This window comes from Andrographis paniculata, unplaced genomic scaffold (genome assembly GCF_009805555.1).
Source record: "Andrographis paniculata isolate CXL003 unplaced genomic scaffold, ASM980555v1 Contig34END, whole genome shotgun sequence".
Classification (NCBI taxonomy): domain Eukaryota; kingdom Viridiplantae; phylum Streptophyta; class Magnoliopsida; order Lamiales; family Acanthaceae; genus Andrographis; species Andrographis paniculata.
The window spans coordinates 2740697-2753791 of NW_026137567.1; positions in this window are offsets into that span (position 1 = coordinate 2740697).

Genomic DNA, 13095 nt, shown 5'->3' on the forward strand with positions numbered 1-13095 from the left:
ATGTTGTTTTCGGCTTCAGTAGAGTCATGTCGTTTTAGGCTCCGGTGGAGTCATCTCATTTTTTTACTCCGGTGGAATCATCTTATTTTCGGCGACGGTTGAGTCATCTCGTTTTTGCTCCGGGGTGGAAAGTCATCTCGTTTCCGGTTCCAATGGAAAGTGAACTATTATTTTTATTTATGTTTTTTTTGTGTGTATATATTCAGATATCTTATAAGCTCAAGTTAGTTTCTGTTATATCAGTTAAGTTTGAGGGGATGTTAGAGATATTTTAGAAATTCAATTTTAGATTTAGTAGATTTATATCTAGATTTAATTTTATTCATAGATTAGATTACTTAGATTTGAGTCTATCGAGTTTGTTTTGTATTGCCTGTATATAGGTTTCTTATTTTGATGATCAACAAGACAATCTCATTGTTTTTCCCCAAAATTTCTAACAATTGATTTGTACTCCATTGCAGCTTGGGCCAAATTATTCTCCATATTTTCTTCCTTTGGGACAGAGGTCAATTGTATTCTCCGTACATATATATATATATATGATATAAATGAGTATTGCTGTGATGTTTTAAATGTAAAATTGATTTTTAGTATAATATAAGAAATAAAAATAGGTGTTTGATTTGATATTTTTGGGGAAAAAAATTTGGAGAATGTGCGCCCAAATCAATCGATTTGTGTTGGCCAAAGGATTTAAGTCAACATTAGGTCTCGAAGGTATTCTAAACAACTCCATGAGATCACTTGTTTAAAAAATAAATTCTATTTTCCTATTTCCACATACATAATATGTATATGTACACACGTATATGTATAAAATGTTATACGTGTGTATATATACACAATGTGTGTATATATACACAATGGGACAGTATTCTCCGTCTGCATAAGGCTTTATTTATATACAGGCCTAGTCGAAAGAATAATATGAAAAAGAATTCGAAATAATCTTAGCTATTCCTAAAAATAAGGAATTAGTTGGAAAAAAAAACAAATCCTAACAAATATCAACGGACAAGTTTTAACCAATAACCTCTTGTAAATAATTTGTTTTTGATAATATAGAAATCCGCAATCGTTACTCGACAAATGCGTTATGGGTAAATTCTGATCGAATTTAATAGTTTACAAACTAGACACGACAAGTTATATTAGGCGAATCATGTATGACAGACAAGACCTAGAATTATCTGACCTCCGGTCACGAGTTCGTCCCTACAACACCACCGGATCATCTTTTATGAGACATAATAAACATGCATTTATATATATATATATAACGTGGGAATCAACAGCCGCTACCGAAAGTGCGTACTGGATAAACCCCAAATCGAATATAATACCCTGCAAACTAGGTCCGCCAAGGCAAGTTACACTAGACAAATATGCATTTTGTTTTTGTTTTTGTTTTTGTTTTTCTTAATAATGTGGGAATCTACCACCGCTACCCGAAAGTGCGCACTGGGTAAACCTCCAATCGAATCTTCCCTACAAACTAAACCTGCCAACGCAAATCACAATAGGCAAACCTGTAAGCGTCGGAATTTAAACTCATGACCTGACGGACGGCTGTAGTTTATATACAATTATATCTTTTTAAGGCTGGGAAAGGCCCTATAAAAGAGTCATTATTTATAGTTATGTCCATATTTGTTATGTCTGACTCTGTCTATAAGATTTGTTTAAGCTAAAACAATTTCTTTGGCTAGATTCAAGCCGAGTGTCACTAAAACTCCTTTCCGCCAAAAAGAAATATCGTCTTTTGGCCCGTTGGGCTTGGTGTAACATACACATAATAATAATAAAAATATATAAAATATTATTCTTTATAAATACAAATACTTCGTAATAAAAACACTTAAATTATAAATTCTAAAACAAAGTTATAGTATTAACATATTCATATATTCCCTCCATCTCAACTTATCTTTTTTATCATTTTTGTTTTTTTTTTATGATTTTTTTTTGTCACACTCAAAAATATTTTTTTTATATACACTAATATCAAAATATTTTTAATTTTTATTTAAATTATAAACATATATAATTATTTTATACAAAAGTATTAAAATTTCATGCATATTTTTACTAACTAATAAATAATATTAATTTTTAATCTATTGCAAAAGTTCAAAATGATACATTCAAATGAGACAGAGTGGGTATATTTTAAAAAAAGTTTTATATATTAAATTCATCAATATTGTATGCTATTTGTATAATAAATATATACTAGTACGATATTGAATATATTATACTTTTCTCTTCAGCAAATATTTATATATATATATACACATATATTATTGTTGATGTAATTTTTCAACAAAAATAAAGTAAAATTCAAAGATATAGAAAATATCCTTAAACTTGATTAATTAGTGCCTGAGATTAGGAATCTCTAAACACTGTATGGTACAGAAAATAAACTGGAAAATAAAAGACTGAAATTTAAAGTGGTGATCCCCAAATCTGACTTTGCTTTGTTGAAGTTGATTGAAGATACCCATGCCAAATGAGAATCCAAACCCTTATATATTCTCTGGGAAACTGTACTGAAAACCGTCGCCCGAACGGTTACAACGTCTCCTTCCCAACCGTCTTCCAACCCTTCTCCTGCTGACACGTGTCCTTAGCAGACCAAAATTATCCCTATATTTCACTCTTTGAGCCGACCACAGACCTTCCGCCCTTTTGGCCCGACTGCCAAACTACAACCGTATTGGTCCGACTGCCAATCCTCCCGACTTGCAAACCATCTGACTTGTTTGGATTAGCTACAGACATCCCGACTAACAAACCATCCGATTTGTTGGTCCTGCCGCAGAGTTCCGACCTGAGAACTTCCCGACCTGCGGACTTCCCGTTCTGAGGGCCTCCCGACCTGCGGACTTCCCGTCCTGAGGGCCTCCCGACCTGCGGACTTCCCGTCCTGATGACTTTCCGTCTTGAGGACCTCCCGACCTGAAGACCTTCCGACCCGAGGTCTTTCCGTCCTGAGGACTTTCCGTCTTGAGGACCTCCCGACCTGAAGACCTTCCGACCTGAGGTCTTTCCGTCCTGAGGACTTTCCGTCTTGAAGACCTCCCGACCTGAAGACCTTCCGACCTGAGGTCTTTCCGTCCTGAGGACTTTCCGTCTTGAGGACCTACCGACCTGAAGACCTTCCGACCTGAGGTCTTTTCGACCTGTATTTTCCTTAGAAATAAACCTATTTTCCTTGAGCCAGTTCAACCAACTCTAATGCCAGACCCATTCTTCTTTTACCTTGGGCTTTTTAACCTAGTTCTAAATTTCATACGTAACAACTTGCCCGCCGCCAAGGGACTTTCAAACGCCATTTATCAATCGAAGTTTGGAAGTTCATAAATCACCATCCTCTGAAAAATTCCCTTAGCAACCGCACCAGTTACTGCAACACTCCTGATTAACTTCCTTCTCCGCAATACGAGCCTTTGTGAATTACAATCTCAATCACTCTAACCATGGTGAATCGATACATTCCTGCCCTTCCCTTCGACGGAAACCTCCCAGAGGGCCCCTTTTCAGCCTCGAAAGTATTAACTCCGACGATTCGCCCATACTGCACTACACCTGAAGACTCAAATCGGATGAGGGAAGTTTTGGAATCCCGAAATTCCTTGGCCATCAACAACCCTAATTACCAAGCAGTTCGCATTCGCGACAGCATCAAAACCCATCTCACAGACCCAAAAGATCCTTATCGCTCTTGGTATCGACGGGTAGCAGAACACTTCCAGACCCAATGGCGATCTCAAAAAATCGACCAAGCAATACTATTGTCCACCATGCCGATCAATCTGCACGAGAAGGTGCTCCTAGCCATGTCTGCCTTCTGGAATGCGGAAAATGGGACTTTTCTCTTACCGTCGGGCCCCTTTGGTCCGACTCTCATGGATGTGGCGATGATCGCGCATCTCCCAGTCGTGGGTGAAGACCCTGTAATAGGAGCCCTAGATGGGCAGGAGCCACCAGAAGACCATCCAGGGTGGTCTTTACAAGGCGTGAAGGAATGGGGCTGGACAAAGTTCGCAACCGACCAGCAAGGGGCTCCAGGGACCCCCGTGACCGACCGGGAGCATACTGCCTTTATTCTTTTTTGGCTTTGTAGGTACGTCATTGTTTCCCCTTCTAAATGCGTTCTTTCTTCTCATCTCGACCTGGCCATTCATATCGCGTCAGGTCGGTTCTTTTCCCTTGGCACCCTGTTTTTAGCCAATCTGTTTGAAGGACTCACCAGGGTTAGCCTTCGTTTAACAGATAATGATAATAGAAAATTAGACACTGCCGCATCGGGTCCTTTTTGGTTTTTAGAACTTTGGTCCCGTCTTTACTTCCCCAACGCGTTCAACTTAGGATCTCCGCCCACTATGCCAATATCCGAAAAACATTTGGGATTAGCCCTCAACCGACTCTGCTCAGGACGCAGTAAACTCCAATCCTCCGATCCAATAATAACCACAATTTTAACAGACACCCGCAGTAACTCTCGATTTTCTATGTATAAAAAATATGCGGGTTATGCTCCCGACCACTTTTGGCCCTTTCCGGCACCAAATCCTCTTCCGACTCCTGAGCCTTGTCTTCATCCCACCTATCCTTTTGCCTGGGACGTTGCTCTCAAACCCAGGTCTCTTTTTAGCAGCAAGAAACTTGATAAAAAAGGGCAAAAAACTTTTTGCACCTTTAATTATGAACCTCAATTCATGGCGCGCCAGCTCGGCTGTTGCCAAGGTATCCCTGGACCCGTCGCTTGTCCTCATATAATTTTTCAAAGTCCTGACCGACGAGTCCTACCTAATTCAATCCCTTCTTATATCTCCCAGCTCACCACGTATATAGTTTCCAATTCTTATATTCCTTTCCGCTCCAACCCTGAGACTGTAGATACATTCAATGAATGGTGGTCGGTTGTATGGCCCCTGATTTCTCCTGATGAGGATCGGTTGCTGAACGTACTCCTTCCCCCCCTAAGGATTGGTTCTAGGGGCGGCTAGACATACTAGCACTCAGCAACAAACAGCAGCCCCGGGAATCGGATCTAGCGTTCCAATGCGAAAAAGGAAAGCTTCCCAGCTGCAAACACCCCCGACCTCTGGGGCCGACCAGCAAGCTCCGGCGGACCTTGGAACTACTAGGACATCAGCAAGGACCCGACCCCGAATAGGTAATTTTTCTTAAAACCATGAACCAATTCACTATATCTTAACTTTGATTTCACTCATTTCATTCACCAGAACCGACCTTGGTAACACCGACCACACAAACGAAGCCAGCCCCAGCCGACCATTCAATCGTACCTTTGGTCCAGACTGAGGCATTTCCTCTCCAAACCCCTACTCCACTTCTCACTTTGCCAATGAGCAGTCGGGCGGAGGACCCGACGAGGAGGCAAACTCTTCCTCCCGTACCGATGAGTGGTCGGGCCAGGCACCCGACCAGGAGGCAATCTTTACCAGCAGTGCCTATAGAACCAGTAAGTTCTCTCATCAGCAATACTTAGGATTCTAATGATCAACCTTGGTGTATTTAACAACAACATTTCCATGATTTTTCACAGACACCTTCACCAATCGCATCAGCAGCAGGGGTCTCTTCAGACAGCGAGGGGACTACTTCCCAGATGGGTCGACCGCCATACATGGCATCAGACTCATCCATTTCGAAGGAAGAACCAGCTGCCCTTGCCGAAGCTGACCCTCAAGACGACATCCCTGCTGCTGCCGATCCCGAAATAGTCCAATCGGATGCAGCCGCGCTGGAAGCCGAAAGTGCCTCAGCTGCGGCTATCCCAGTTGCTCCTGAGATCCCGGCTGCAGTGGCTCTAGATGCAGCCGCCCAACCTGCAGCCGCCCAGCCAGCAGCGGCGCTACCTCCAGCAATCGAGTGGCAGGCAGAAGAACCACCTGTGGCAGCCCAACCTCCAGAAATAGAAGAAGTTTCTTCGTCCGATTCGGAGACTTCTGTGAATTTGGTAAGATTAAACCAATTCATGCCACAATGTTTCTTTCGGAAAACACTAACAGTTTTATATACTACTTTCCATAGGGACCCAGGTCGGCACCTCAGCGACCATTCGCAGCAGCCGACGAGTCGGCTGCTGTTATACCAGCTGTCCGCCCTACTCGACCGACCTCATTGTTGCCCCCCTCACTGACAGCAGTTCGCCCAGAGGTGACACATATCTTATCTGAATAATTTTGCACCTCCCTTGGAATACTTATTGAAACTGTAAGACTTGCAGGGGCCTTCGGACTTAGCTATCCTATCGACTGTTCCAGTTCCAGCGGAGGCCCAAACTATATTCACTGAGGCCATTAACCATCCCCTTTCAGAATTAAGATCCGACTTATTGGACAAACTCATTCAGACGGTTGGTGGCCTTCTTTTTTACACTCCGACGGAATCGCCAGCCGTCCCCATTCTGCATCGGCTGATGGAAAGACTTACGGAGCTCAAGACTGAAGTGTTAGTTATTGGACTCCTGTCAGCCGAAACCCCCCAGCCTGTCTTCGATCAAACAACACTGGAGAATTCTTTGGCTAAGACCCGAGAATCCCTTCAGCAAACTACTGGACGGTTGGGCGGTCTCCTTAGCACGAAGGCTCAAGTTGATGAATCTATCCAGAAAAAGGAGGCAGAATTGCGGGAGCTAAGGAAGGAACAGTCTATCCTGGATAATCAAATTATCAATGAGCAGCGTCTGCTTGAGAAGTATACAAAGAACGAGGCCGAATTGGATCAAGAGCTAAAAACCCAAGCTCAATCCCAATTCATCAGAAGATATCAGACGGCTGCTAATACCAGAAGGCTATCCAGAGATGAAGTCAAATGGACAAATATAAAAACTGCCCTAGGGGCACTTTTGTAATACTTCCCCCTCTGTAACAACATTTGACTTAGTAATATTTTTTCCTTCTTCTCCTCTCAAAACAAGGATCACCTTCCAATTTCCAACTTTTGAGGAACAGAAACAAACTCCTCCCTTAAAAGAACAATGTTTCTCACATATTAAGAAACACACCAAATTCCAAGGCGTATTTTGAAAGCCAAAACACTTGAAGTGTTAACAAACATGGCGAACGATCGACCTCATGTTCCATCAAGCAACTGGGAAGGTGTTCTTCAACCCTTCTTTGTAGGTAATCACCCTATTGGAGGCCATGCAGAAGACTTGTTACATATACTCAAGCAACTAGACTTCAAATTCCGATTCTCCCAACGAGGTAGAAGAACCATTCATCGCGTCATCCGCCTAATGGAAAAAATCATTGAGGGGTATGAACCTCTTCGTGACATCCTTAGCCGCATTCCTGACCTCCATCATCACATGGAATTGATTGAAAATCACGCAGCAACCATACTTCCAGATCTTGGTTGGGATAATATATTTTCCAATCAACGAAAAGTCTTTTCAAGATTGCGTACCATTGTTGACCGTGAATACCAAGCCATAACAGACATGCAAGCACGTACCAATCAAGATTTAGACGAAATGCAAAGCCAATGGGAGAGGTACCGACCAGATTTGGAAGATCTTATTGAAGAAGAACCAGAACTAATATCCACTCACTGGGATGAAAATTCTGATTCAGAGGCGGAAAATTTCTCACAAATAAATGATGACTAACAGAAATGAACCTTTAAATAGGTTCGAACCCCATAAATGGGTTCTGAATAATATTTTGCTTCAGGCAGTTTTGTTATCTGAAAAGGCAGGATAATACCTCTTCAGATATTTAGCATTAATACAATCATGTACTCTCTTACCTTCATGATTTACAATAATGAAAGCGCCATTCCCAATATCTTTTTGAATAATGTATGGTCCTTCCCAATTCGGTGACCACTTTCCCAATTGGTCAGTTTTCTTATATGTAGGAAGAATGGTCTTCCAGACTAGGTCTCCTTTTTGGAATGTCCTGCGAAGAACTTTCTTCCCGTAATTCCTCGCTCTGATTTCACTCTGTTTCACACTTTGACCTATTGCATGGAGTCGGTTAACATCCAAATCCTCCAACTGTTGCAACATAAGTTGTTGGTATTCTTTTGTAAGATCACCATCTGTAAATTCTGTTCGGCCAGACGATATTCTGATTTCGGCTGGTAAAACAGCATCTTGGCCAAAAGTGAGTTGGTACGGTGAGAACCCTGTGGCCGTATTTCTGGTATTCCTATGTGCCCATAAAGCCCGAGACAATAACAAATGCCACTTTCTTGGGTTCCCTTCAACCATCTTCTTTATAATCCCAATAATGATCTTATTTGCTGCTTCCGCTTGTCCATTGGCTTGGGGATAATAAGGTGACGAATGGTGTAATCGGACACCGAATTCTGCCAAGAAACTAGAGAACTTTTCCCCTGTGAAAACCAAGCCCTGGTCGGTTGTTATAGACTGAGGAATACCATATCTGTAAATAATTTGATTCAAAACGAAATCTATCACCTCTTTCTGATCTACATTTTTCAAAGCAATTGCTTCTACCCATTTGGTAAAGTAATCAGTCGCGACCAATATGAAACAATGGTGTTTCGATGAAGCAGGATGTATCTTACCAATAATATCCATAGCCCATGATTTAAAAGGCCATGGTTTTGCCAAAAATTGCAATTCGGTTACTGGCAAATGGTTTAAATTTCCATGTCTCTGACATTCCTGGCAGCCTTTGGCAAATTGTATGCAATCTTCAAAAATCTTTGGCCAGAAAAAACCCAAACGATGAATGGCCCATCTCATATTCAGACCTGCCCGATGAGCTCCACATATCCCACCATGTACTTCTGTCATTACCTCTAGAGCTTCTTTAGACCCCAAACATTTTAAAAGTAAACCTTCAAATGATCTCTTATACAAAATTCCATTTATCAATTGAAAACGTAAAGCCTTCAATCGTGTCGCAATTGAAACACTCGCGCCTGGATTTTGTAAATACATGATAAGTTCTGTTCTCCAATCGGTCACTGTTTCACTGGTATCTTTGTGTCCGACTGTAACTACGCAGTCGGGCTCCTGTCCGACAGTAACTACGCAGTCGGGCTCCTGTCCGATAGTCTCCTGCCCGACCATTCGATCACATATTGGGTCTGTCTTTCCTTCTATGCCCGACTTGACCTCCGACCACATATCCTCCAGAATTCCTTTACAGGCCCTTTGAGCCAACTCATCAGCACGTTGGTTTTCTTTCCTCGGAATGAACTCAATTATTACTTCTGAGATTTTTGTCAGTAACCGACCCACAATGTCCCTGTATCTGCGAAGATGAGGGTAATTGCAAACATATTGATTGTTTACCTGGTTGATTACTAGTTGAGAATCCCCTCTTATGATTACAGACTGGACCTTCCTGGCTATTAAAGCCTCCAAACCTAAAATTAAAGCTTCATATTCTGCCGAATTATGGGTCATGGCTTCCAATCGTAGTTGTAAGTTGATCTTTTGACCGTCAGGTCCTTGCAAAAAGACCCCTGCCCCTGATTTGTTTCCAGAGGTGGAACCATCAAAGAACATCAACCATGTTCTGGTACTTATATAAGGCACACATCCGACCTGTAGATTATTCAGATATGATGAACAACTAAGTGGTCGGACACTATCACAAAGAGAATATCCGACTTGTGAAAATTCTGCTAAGAAGTCAGCTACTGCTTGTCCCTTGATTGCCCTCAAAGGGGAATGTTGAAGATCAAAGGGAGCCAATTTGATGGCCCACTTCATGAGTCTGCCCTTCATAGTAGGTCTCTGCAAAATCAATTTGATGAGATCCACCTTTGATATGACCTCAATTCTTCTGGGCAGCAAATAATGCTCGAGTTTAGTACAAGCGAAGACCAATGAATAACACATTTTTTCTGGCATAGTGTAATTCAGTTCTGGTCCTGTAAGGGTTTTACTGAGATAGTAGATTGCCCTTTCCTTCCCGTCATCACCATCCTGTGCCAATAAACAGCTAACCACTTCATATGTATTTGCCAAATAAAGTTTGAGCGGCCGACCTTGCTTAGGAGGCATCAAGACTGGAGGGTGAACCAATGCCTGCTTGATAGCATCTAAAGCTGTCTGTTGATCGGGACCCCATTCAAAAGCATTTTTCCCAGCTTTCAACAATTTAGTAATGGGTCTGACCTTGCCAGCAGCATTAGAAATGAAACGCCTTAAATAGTTCACCTTACCCAAAAGACTTTGGATTTCTTTAACCGTCTTGGGTGGCCGACTGTCAAGAATGGCTTTAGCCTTATTGGCATCGATTTCAATTCCTCTCTCATGAACTAAAAATCCTAAAAAACTCCCGGCTGATATTCCAAAAGCACACTTGGTTGGATTCATCTTCAACTTGTATTTCTTCATTCTTTCGAATGCCTCTTCAAGATTTCTCAAATGTTCGTTAAAACTGGAGGATTTAACAATAACATCATCAATATAAACTTCCATAGATTTGCCAATTAAATCATGAAAGATTGAATTCATGGCTCTTTGGTAAGTTGCCCCTGCATTCTTTAACCCGAATGGCATGACTGTCCATTCATAAATACCTAAAGCCCCTGGGCACCTGAATGCTGTCTTAGGAATGTCTTCTTCGGCCAGAAAAATTTGGTTATAGCCTGCATAACCATCCATCAAACTAAGGACTTTATGCCCTGCTGCTGCATCTATCAACATGTCAGCCATAGGCATCACATATTCGTCCTTAGGGGTAGCTAGATTCAAATCCCTGAAATCGATGCATATCCTTATCTTACCATTTTTCTTGACCACTGGCACAATGTTAGCCAGCCACTCCGCATAACGGCAAGGCTGAATGAAACCCACTTTGAGAAGTTTTTGGATTTCTTCCTTGATTTGAGGCATCAGATCCGGGCTCATTCGCCTTGGAGGTTGTTTGTAAGGTTTGCAACCTTCCTTGATAGGCAATCGATGCTCTATTAGACTTCTTGTCAAACCAGGCATTTCTGAATAATCCCATGCTAAACAATCAATGTTGTTTCTAATAACTTCGAGCATCATTGTCTGTTGCTCTTTAGACAAATAACCACTTAGCCTGATCACTTTTGGAACCAATTCGGTTCCTAAATTAAACTCCAATAATGGGTCTTGTGATGACGCTGTTGGTTCTGTTTTTTCTAATAAATCAGGCCAACGAAATTGTTCATCTTCTTGGAGGTGAACATCAAGAATCTCTTTACTATTTTCTGCTTTATGTAATAACTGCTTTAAATAGAACTTATTAATAAGAGAACTACATACTTCTAAACTTGTATCACCCATAGCAAACAAATTATACGAGAAAAGGTGTGGCTTTATCATGAGCCATACAATAAAGTTTTTCTTTTAATAGAACATCGAGTTCTGGCCAGTGACTTCATAACCCTTGTTTGGGTATTCCCTGGCCATGTATAACTGAGACATCGGAGTCAAATGACTGGAATAAAAAACTGACTCTTCAACTTGTTCTGACACATCGAATGGGTTGTCATTTGCTTCCATTTTGAAGACCTGATTTCCTTCCCAGAACATTAATTGTTGGTGCAGTGTTGATGGCACACATTGAGAGGCATGAATCCAGTCTCTTCCCAACAAGAGAGAGTATGTAGTATCTGCGTCCACAATAAAGAAAACAGTGGAGATCTTTTTTGGTCCGACTTCAATTGTGGCAACCATCATACCTTCAGGCTTGGTCGGCTGCCCTGTAAAGCTTGTCGTTTCGAATTCCACAAGAGACAGATCATGAATTCCTTTCCCTAGCTTCTTGAGAGTCTTCAATGGCATAACATTAAAGACTGCTCCATTATCCACAAAAACCTTTGTGATTGGTTTCCCGCAAATGTGAGCATTAACATACAAAGGTTTCAAATGGGAGATCGCACCCTCTGGAATAGGAGGAAACACTATCGACGGTGTCTCCGACTGAGACTCAGAATCTGAAGTCTTTGCCCACTCTGTTTCCTCTAATTCATCATCTGCCAAGAATGCCCATAAAGGTTCATCCATAGTATCATCTACCAGACTCGCCCACATCGGTTCATCTCTCATCTGATTAATCTCTGTCATTCGACAAGGGATTCGTGGCCCCAGACGAGATTTAACAGATCTCGAATTTTCCTCTGTAGTTACAACTTCTTCCTTTGTCTTATTCCGAGATTGAACCGTCAAAGATTCTATACGGAATTCCTCAGGAGATGGATTGATGTTGATCCGTTCACAATGTTGGCATCTAAAACCTCTAATTATTTCATCTGATATTCCTTTACCTTTCCCCTGTCCCGACGAACTTCCTTTGGTATAGTCTGAAGCGCCTAATCCGTCGTTCGGTTGCTTTCTTGAACAGACCCGACTGGACCGACTTTTTGGAGATTGAATGGCTGCTCCCTGCTCGTTGGTTGTTTGTTCTGTAAAGACTCTAATGGACTGATCTCCTGCCAAGTGGTCGGCTGCTTTTTGTTCGTCGGTTAGTTGTTTTGTTGAAGGAACTCGTTTCCCATACTTTGCAGCATACCTGCGTTTGGCATTGCGAATCTGTGTACGATTCATACCTGGGAAACGAGGATCTATATCAACTGGTAAAGGTTTTTTATTTCGAGCCCAATTGTTCCCGACTGACCCTGTTTTTCTGGTCGGGTGGTCACGCACTAGAACCTTTTCTTTCACCTCCACATTAAAAGAACCGTCTGGACGGTCCCATTTTTCAGCGACTGGCTTTTCAACAACTTTGAGTCGTTCTTCCGGTCGGCCACTGTTTGGCTGACTTCCTTTTTTTGTTCCGGGGCTTGCCTGAGTTCGTTCCCCTGTTTGTCCACTATTGGCCGAACTTTTCCCTGTTTCCGAACTTGGTTGGATGTCAACCATTGCCGTTGTTACTTTCGGAAACGGTTGCTGGTCTACACCTAGAGTGATGTATTTGAACCGACCTGTCTTGATGGCCTTTTGAATTTCCTTCCTGAAATGAGTACACTGACTTGTATTGTGTGTGAAAGAATTATGCCACTTACAATATGGTCTCCCTTTGATTTCTTCTTTAGTGGCCAATCTTTGCCCCTTTGGAATACGGATCTGGCCATCAGTCAACAGGATATCAAAGA